The 8,367-nt window shown below is 41.1% G+C and overlaps 6 non-coding genes across 6 annotated transcripts; all 6 read right to left on the bottom strand.

Annotated features, from left to right (window-relative positions):
- Nucleotides 1-1,160: 1,160 nt before the first annotated feature.
- On the bottom strand, nucleotides 1,161-1,279 carry LOC147267119 (5S ribosomal RNA). Its single transcript, XR_015115035.1, has one exon. It is a non-coding gene; the product is annotated as a 5S ribosomal RNA (ribosomal RNA).
- Nucleotides 1,280-1,589: 310 nt separating this feature from the next.
- On the bottom strand, nucleotides 1,590-1,708 carry LOC147267118 (5S ribosomal RNA). The gene has a single exon (XR_015114715.1). It is a non-coding gene; the product is annotated as a 5S ribosomal RNA (ribosomal RNA).
- A 309-nt stretch (nucleotides 1,709-2,017) lies between these two features.
- Nucleotides 2,018-2,136, bottom strand: LOC147267117 (5S ribosomal RNA). The gene has a single exon (XR_015113058.1). It is a non-coding gene; the product is annotated as a 5S ribosomal RNA (ribosomal RNA).
- A 309-nt stretch (nucleotides 2,137-2,445) lies between these two features.
- On the bottom strand, nucleotides 2,446-2,564 carry LOC147267116 (5S ribosomal RNA). The gene has a single exon (XR_015112735.1). It is a non-coding gene; the product is annotated as a 5S ribosomal RNA (ribosomal RNA).
- Nucleotides 2,565-2,874: 310 nt separating this feature from the next.
- On the bottom strand, nucleotides 2,875-2,993 carry LOC147267115 (5S ribosomal RNA). Its single transcript, XR_015112817.1, has one exon. It is a non-coding gene; the product is annotated as a 5S ribosomal RNA (ribosomal RNA).
- Nucleotides 2,994-3,302: 309 nt separating this feature from the next.
- LOC147267114 (5S ribosomal RNA) lies at nucleotides 3,303-3,421 on the bottom strand. The gene has a single exon (XR_015115015.1). It is a non-coding gene; the product is annotated as a 5S ribosomal RNA (ribosomal RNA).
- Between the last annotated feature and the right edge of the window lie 4,946 nt (nucleotides 3,422-8,367).

The following is an 8,367-nucleotide window of genomic DNA, read 5'->3' as shown; positions in this document are numbered from 1 at the left end:
CATGGTAATTTCATATTTCTGCGGCCCTGTCGCCCTACAGGCTATTAAACCTCCACACAGTGCTCTTATGCATCTCATTAATTCGAGAACTGGGACTTCATCCTGCCCAGTTACCTCGACACTGACCGTCAGTTCTCTGTCATACTTGTGGTCGCCACCCGCAGATTTCGCCGCTCCATGTCGCTGCTGCAGCTGCCTTTCCCCACCAGACGCCGCGTCTCTTTCCGCCGCCAATTCTCTCTCACTCTCCGTCGCCTCTCCAGTAGCTCCTCGCTGCCCAGGTCTTCTCGGAACCACGTCTTCAGCTCTGTTCTTCAGGCCACCAGCTCTCGTTGCCTGTGGACCGGCTCCAGCGCTCCTTCCACACATCTCCTCTGAATCAGCCGCTGCTCGCCGTCTTTCCCCCGCTGTCGCTGCGGAAGCCGCTCTCGCATTTCCCTCCGGCAGTTTTCCTTCCGACTTCTTCATGTTTCGTTTCTGATTGTTTCTTTTAACAAGCAACCATTTTTCATTTTCTTCACCTGTTTGTGCGTTTATGTCAAGTCCGTTTTCCATGCTCGTAATCTGAAATCCGTTTGCAGAGTTCAAATCCATTTGGTCCGTCCGAAAGTTTTCCATTAGGAAAAAAAAAACTCAAATTGACCTCCCCCGATCAGTATAAAAACTGTCGGGGGGAAAAAATGTTCACTCTAAAAACGAACCAAAAATGCACGGAAAATAAGGAAGAACAATGAAAAAGGCTGAAAAAAACGAAAGAAATGGGAAAAGCGGAGTCCGCGACCTCCGTGTGTCGTGCTGTCAGCGTACCGTCTGATTGGCGCATGCGTGTTCAGAGTGGTATGGCCGTAAGCTCTTGACTCTCACACACATGGGCTCTATATCCATTTCACACACTTTACAACCTCAGAAAAAAAGTGATGCGCAACAGCCTCAGGGTCTTTTCACACGCCAAATCGGTGTCCTGTCAATAAAACAAAAGAATGTTGATGTCATCGAGAGAAAAGTACTGCATCTGCCATCTGTCTTCTTCAAATTAACCACTGCATGAAATTCCATTCCAAAGCTGCAGAGGGCCCTTCAAGAAAAGGTGTGTGAGGGAAGCTCGCTCATGCTGGTCCCCAAAGTCTCAAAGCGGCCCTTTCCTCACAATGAAACAAAAAAGCTTACAGCACCTGGTATTCCCAGGCGGTCATCCATCTAAGTACTAACCAGGCCCGACCCTGCTAAGCTTCCGAGATCAGACGAGATCGGGCTTGTTCAGAGTGGTATGGCCGTAAGCCCTTGACTCTCACACACATGGGCTCTATATCCATTTCACTCACTTTACAACCTCAAAAAAAATGTGATGTGCAACAGCCTCACGGCCTTTTTTCACACCAAATAGTTGTCCTGTCAATACAAAGAAAAGAATGTTGATGTCATCTAGAGAAAAGTACTGCATCTGCAATCTGTCTACTTCAAATTACACACTGCATGACATTCCATTCGAAAGCTGTGGAGGGCGCTTCAAGAAAAGGTGTGTGAGGGAAGTTCGCTCATGCTGGACCCCAAACACTCAAAGCTGCCCTTTCCTCACAATGAAACAAAAAAGCTTACAGCACCTGGTATTCCCAGGCGGTCTCCCATCCAAGTACTAACCAGGCCCGACCCTGCTTAGCTTCCGAGATCAGACGAGATCGGGCGTGTTCAGAGTGGTATGGCCGTAAGCCCTTGACTCTCACACACATGGGCTCTATATCCATTTCACTCACGTTACAACCTCAGAAAAAAAGTGAAGCGCAAAAGCCTCAGGGTCTTTTCACACGCCAAATCGGTGTCCTGTCAATAAAAGAAAAGAATGTTGATGTCATCTAGAGAAAAGTACTGCATCTGCCATCTGTCTACTTCAAATTAACCACTGCATGACATTCCATTCCAAAGCTGTGGAGGGCGCTTCAAGAAAAGGTGTGTGAGGGAAGCTCGCTCATGCTGGTCCCCAAACACTCAAAGCTGCCCTTTCCTCACAAAGAAATAAAAAAGCTTACAGCACCTGGTATTCCCAGGCGGTCTCCCATCCAAGTACTAACCAGGCCCATACCTGCTTAGCTTCCGAGATCAGACGAGATCGGGCGTGTTCAGAGTGGTATGGCCGTAAGCTCTTGACTCTCACACACATGGGCTCTATGTCCATTTCACACACTTTACAACCTCAGAAAAAAAGTGATGCGCAACAGCCTCAGGGTCTTTTCACACGCCAAATCGGTGTCCTGTCAATAAAACAAAAGAATGTTGATGTCATCGAGAGAAAAGTACTGCATCTGCCATCTGTCTTCTTCAAATTAACCACTGCATGAAATTCCATTCCAAAGCTGCAGAGGGCCCTTCAAGAAAAGGTGTGTGAGGGAAGCTCGCTCATGCTGGTCCCCAAAGTCTCAAAGCGGCCCTTTCCTCACAATGAAACAAAAAAGCTTACAGCACCTGGTATTCCCAGGCGGTCTTCCATCCAAGTACTAACCAGGCCCGACCCTGCTTAGCTTCCGAGATCAGACGAGATCGGGCGTGTTCAGAGTGGTATGGCCGTAAGCCCTTGACTCTCACACACATGGGCTCTATATCCATTTCACTCACTTTACAACCTCAAAAAAAATGTGATGTGCAACAGCCTCACGGTCTTTTTACACACCAAATAGTTGTCCTGTCAATACAAAGAAAAAAATGTTGATGTCATCTAGAGAAAAGTACTGCATCTGCAATCTGTCTACTTCAAATTACACACTGCATGACATTCCATTCGAAAGCTGTGGAGGGCACTTCAAGAAAAGGTGTGTGAGGGAAGCTCGCTCATGCTGGTCCCCAAACACTCAAAGCTGCACTTTCCTCACAATGAAACAAAAAAGCTTACAGCACCTGGTATTCCCAGGCGGTCTACCATCCAAGTACTAACCAGGCCCATCCCTGCTTAGCTTCCGAGATCAGACGAGATCGGGCGTGTTCAGAGTGGTATGGCCGTAAGCTCTTGACTCTCACACACATGGGCTCTATATCCATTTCACACACTTTACAACCTCAGAAAAAAAGTGATGCGCAACAGCCTCAGGGTCTTTTCACACGCCAAATCGGTGTCCTGTCAATAAAACAAAAGAATGTTGATGTCATTGAGAGAAAAGTACTGCATCTGCCATCTGTCTTCTTCAAATTAACCACTGCATGAAATTCCATTCCAAAGCTGCAGAGGGCCCTTCAAGAAAAGGTGTGTGAGGGAAGCTCGCTCATGCTGGTCCCCAAAGTCTCAAAGCGGCCCTTTCCTCACAATCAAACAAAAAAGCTTACAGCACCTGGTATTCCCAGGCGGTCTTCCATCCAAGTACTAACCAGGCCCGACCCTGCTAAGCTTCCGAGATCAGACGAGATCGGGCGTGTTCAGAGTGGTATGGCAGTAAGCCCTTGACTCTCACACACATGGGCTCTATATCCATTTCACTCACTTTACAACCTCAAAAAAAATGTGATGTGCAACAGACTCACAGTCTTTTTACACACCAAATAGTTGTCCTGTATATACAAAGAAAAGAATGTTGATGTCATCTAGAGAAAAGTACTGCATCTGCAATCTGTCTACTTCAAATTACACACTGCATGACATTCCATCCGAAAGCTGTGTAGGGCGCTTCAAGAAAAGGTGTGTGAGGGAAGCTCGCTCATGCTGGTCCCCAAACACTCAAAGCTGCCCTTTCCTCACAATGAAACAAAAAAGCTTACAGCACCTGGTATTCCCAGGCGGTCTCCCATCCAAGTACTAACCAGGCCCGACCCTGCTTAGCTTCTGAGATCAGACGAGATCGGGCGTGTTTTTTTTTTTTTGTCTTTTATTATCAAAAATACATCATACATTTTTACCAACTGTACATTCTTATTTACATGACAAAATTTAACAATTATATAAAAAAATAAATTCCTTCAGGAAAGAAATCTTACCAAAAAAAACCCCCACCCTTGATACACCTCGAACTTGATGAAAACACCATCAGAGTTTTTTTTTTTTTTTTTTTTTTTTTTTTTTTTTAAATTAAGTTAAATTTAGACAAATAAACCAACACTATGTGCCTACAGCCACTGGAGCAATGCAGGTCATTCCAAAAAAAATAAATAAAAATTAAAGAGAGACAAAAAAAACTCATGGGACTAAAAAGAACAAATTCCTGTCGTGAAGTGTCACACACACAATTTTTTTTTTTTTTTTTTTTTTATTTTAAATGAAATTTTATCAAAATGAAATGTTAAACACACCAAAAACATAAACCACCCAATTTGCTCACCCCTTTATTAAATTTGAAAAATACTTTGCTTTATAAAAAAAAGAGACTACTTAGCTGGGAATTTGAAGAGAAAACATACCATTGTCAATCTTGTTTATTTCAATTTTGCCATTTGCTATGTTGAAAAATGTGTTTTTCCTGCAGAAAGTGTTTTCAAAAATATCCTTGTCCATGTCATGTAAGATTTGTAGGTGTGTCAAGAGTGTTGTGTAAAAAACCCCAAATATGTTTATTTTCTTCTTTTCATAGAGAGCGTAGTTTCTAGTTGTCCATATTGATTTTTTTGCAAAAGTGAGTATGGTATTTATGAGAGTCCTGTTCTGATCCTTTTGTTTCAGTGTTGTACCAAAGAGAAGAGTCCATGTCCATAGTGTTTCATCTGTCAAACTGAAATTGCAGTGCTCTTGCAGTAGCATCCTGATGAAATTCCTGAATTTATCCGATTCCTTGCAGTTGATGAATAGATGCTCCTGGTCTTCCGGTTCTTTATTGCAGATTTGGCATGTCCTACTGTAGTTTTCCTTATTAATCTGGTGTAATTTGATTCCTGTGAAAATTCTCCTGTGTCTGATATTGAATTCTAGCTTGAAAGTATTGCTGTCCATGTAAGGTATGTTAAGGTTTTGCCAGATTTTTCCTATCGGTATTCCCTTGAATAATTGTGCCCAGTGTTTTTCTGCTTTTGGAGTGCGTTTAATTGAGTTAATCCCTATGGTGTACCAGTCCTTTGTTTTCACCTGTGACAGCTCTTTCCCTGTGTACTGTGTGACAAGCTCAAGCGGTGGGAGTTCGGGGTCTGCTCTCGATTTGTCCGTGATGATTAAGTTTCTCCACAGTGAGGTTATGTTTCTGTTGATTTTGTTACCTAGTCCATTTAGGTAATCCTTTCTGCACGGTGTCCCTGTTTTTTTGAGTTGGGTTGTGACTTTCCTGAGACTGAACAGACCCCTTTCCCCCACCACTTGACCGACCCTTGTTATATTATGTTGCTGAAGTGCCCTGCATTTAAGTGTCCTACCATTGTGTGTGAAAAAGGTGCTTTCGAGAAAAGGTAACTGCAGCACATGACTTTTCTGACTGCACTTAGGCCTGAGGTGGGGCAGGAATTTGCCCCATGCCTCTAGCACCTCCTGGTAGAACATCGGTAGCGAGCCATGGCTTTTCCCAGGAAGGAGGTGATAAAGAGGGAGTTTCTCCCCCTCCCCGTACTCAGCCAGGTAGCCCGCCATTGTGTCCTCCCAGGGGTACTGCCTGTTCGAATCGAGAAAATTTCTAACTAATTTGGCCCTGAGTGCATCTTTTTTTGCACTGATGTCAATTAGTCCTAATCCCCCCTCCCTTTTATTAGCAATTATCACCCGATGAGCGATCGAATTTCCCTTTCCCCTCCAAAGGAAGGAGGAGATCGCTTCATTGAGCGAATTTAGTGCCCACTGCGGTAGCTCACAGGCCCCCAAAACATGATTAATTTTTGACAGTATTAAGGCATTGATGACAATTACCTTTCCTCTCAGGCTTAAACCCCTACTTCTCCATAAATTAAGTGTATTTTCTACCTTTTTTACAAGTTCTCTCCACCCTAAGTCCCTGGCTTCCCCTTCATTTTTACCAATGTATACACCCAGTATTTTCCTGTATTCTTTAGTGCTAAAACCCCAATTATTTTTTAAACTATTTTTACCGAATTCCATCATTTCTGACTTATTTCTGTTAACCTTAGCTCCTGATGCTTTTTCATATCTTTCTAGATGTTTTATAATATAATTTAAATTTTCTTCATTTTTAAACATTATATTGATATCATCCGCAAATTGTGCTATTTTAACGACTTTGTCTCTATATGTTTTTATACCTATAATATTCTTATCATTCATTATACTTAAAGCTAGTGGCTCAGCAACAATACTGTATAAAAGAGCTGAAAGCGGGCATCCTTGCCTTACCGATCTTTTTAATTTGATCTTTTCTGTTAGTTGTCCATTTATCTTTATTTGACTGTATGCGTTATCGTATAATAATTTAATCCATTTAATAAAGCCTTCACCGTATCCAAATCTTTTTAAAGTTTTATATAAGAAAAGATGTTCTACTCTGTCGAATGCTTTCTCCAAATCAATTCCGAGCAGATACCCCCCCTGTGCTGCCATTGTCCTGACGGTATCCTTTATTGTAAGGATCGTATCTATGATGTCTCTATCTGGTATGCCGTATGCCTGTGTATTACCAATAATGGTTCCTATTGTAAGTTTAAGCCTGTTTGCCAGTGTTTTGGTCAGTATCTTGTAATCTGTATTGAGTAAACTTATTGGTCTATAGTTTGTTATATCCTGTTTTGAACCTTTATTTTTGTAGATAAGTGAAATTATTCCTGCAGTGAATGTATTGGATGTTCTCTGTTCCCGTTCCATTGAGTGGTACAATGACAGCAACAGGGGAGCTATCTGCTCTTTGAAACAAATATAAAATTCTGCTGTTAAACCATCTACCCCTGGACTTTTGTTTTTATTTAAGCTATCTATTGCCGTCTTTATCTCATTAATAGTAATTTGTGCATCAGACCATTCCTTATCCTCCACTGAAATACTAGTTTGGATATTTGATAACAACTTGTCTACCTCTTCGCTATTGCTATATCCATTATCAAATAATTCTTTATAAAACTCTGTAGTTACTCTTAGTATATTTTCTTGATCGTCATATTCTTTTCCAGTTATATCGTTGATTTTTTCTATTATAGTTTTGTTTTGTTTTTGCTTTTCGAGCCCCAAAAAATATGCGGTGCATTTTTCTCCTTCTACTAAATTTTTAACTCTGCTTCTTATCATTGCACCTCTGCATTTTATTTTTTCTATGTTTCCTAGTTTTGCTTTATATAATTCATAGTTTTCTGTGTTTCTGTTAGGTTCTTTATCAAATAATGCTATTTCATGATTGATTAATTTTCTTAGTCGATTTTCTTCCAGCTCCTCTCTCCACTTTTTCTCTTTACTATAATTTATACTACTTCTTTTAATTCTTTGCTTTAGAATTTCCCACTTTTCTATAAAATTATTTTCTATTTTCATTTCAATTTTTGCATAATCAAGCAGTTTTGTGATTTTTTTAACGTAAGTTGAATCTGCCAGGAGGCTGGAGTTGAGGCACCAGGTACCTCCCCCCCTGAAACCTCCTGCAGCACCCAAGTAACACTCAATTGTTGCGTGATCACTCCATGCGTTATAATTATATTGTATTTTATTGATCTGTTTTGTTGCTTCAGGGGCCGCTAGACATAAATCTATTCTGGCTTGTTTCATTTTTCCCTGCACAACCTGTCTTCTGGAGTACTCTTTCTTGAATGGGTTGTGAATTCTCCATACATCTGTCAAATTGTGAATATTCATTAAATTATATAGCTCAGTTCTGCTTGTGTCATTCTTGTATACATTGTTAATTGATATATCATCCTTAGTTAATGCGATATTGAAATCTCCTATTATTATGGTTCTATGATCTATCCATCTGCTTATACTATTTAGAAACATTTTCCTTTCCTTTTCACAGTTACTGGCATATATGTTAACAATTCTGTATGTTCTATTGTTTATGCAAACATCTATAATAAGTATTCTACCTTTCTTGTCATGATATATTAACTTGCTATTGGTACTTATAGTCTTTTTTACTAAAATAGCTACGCCACAAGATTTACTTGTGCCGTTGCTAAAAAAGACATCTCCTCCCCACATTTTGCTTGCTGCCGCCACGCTATCCCCTTCCCACCTTGTCTCCTGTAAGCAGAGAATGTCACACTTGCTTTTAAGTAAAATGGCGGTCATCCTGCCATAAGTGCGGAGTCCATTGACATTAAGGGAGTGCAGCAGAAACATGGTCAGACCAAAAAAAACCTTTAAACAGCCAATTTTCCCTCAAGATTTTTTACCTCTCCCTCCTTCTTTCTTCTGTTTTTTCTTCATCGCAGCATCTTTTATTGAGGTGTGCTTTTTCCGAATATTTTTTATTGTGGCAAAGTCCATTTCCGAGTCACTGTTTGATCTACTCTGAGGAGGGAAGGTGGAGGGCACATTTAAGG

The sequence above is a fragment of the Aulostomus chinensis genome, chromosome 4 (assembly GCF_037954235.1).
Source record: "Aulostomus chinensis isolate RoL2024-O1b breed Wild chromosome 4, RoL_Achi_v1.0, whole genome shotgun sequence".
Lineage (NCBI taxonomy): Eukaryota > Metazoa > Chordata > Actinopteri > Syngnathiformes > Aulostomidae > Aulostomus > Aulostomus chinensis.
The sequence above is the reverse complement of the archived record's forward strand: the minus strand, read 5'-3'. Positions and strand labels throughout refer to the sequence as shown.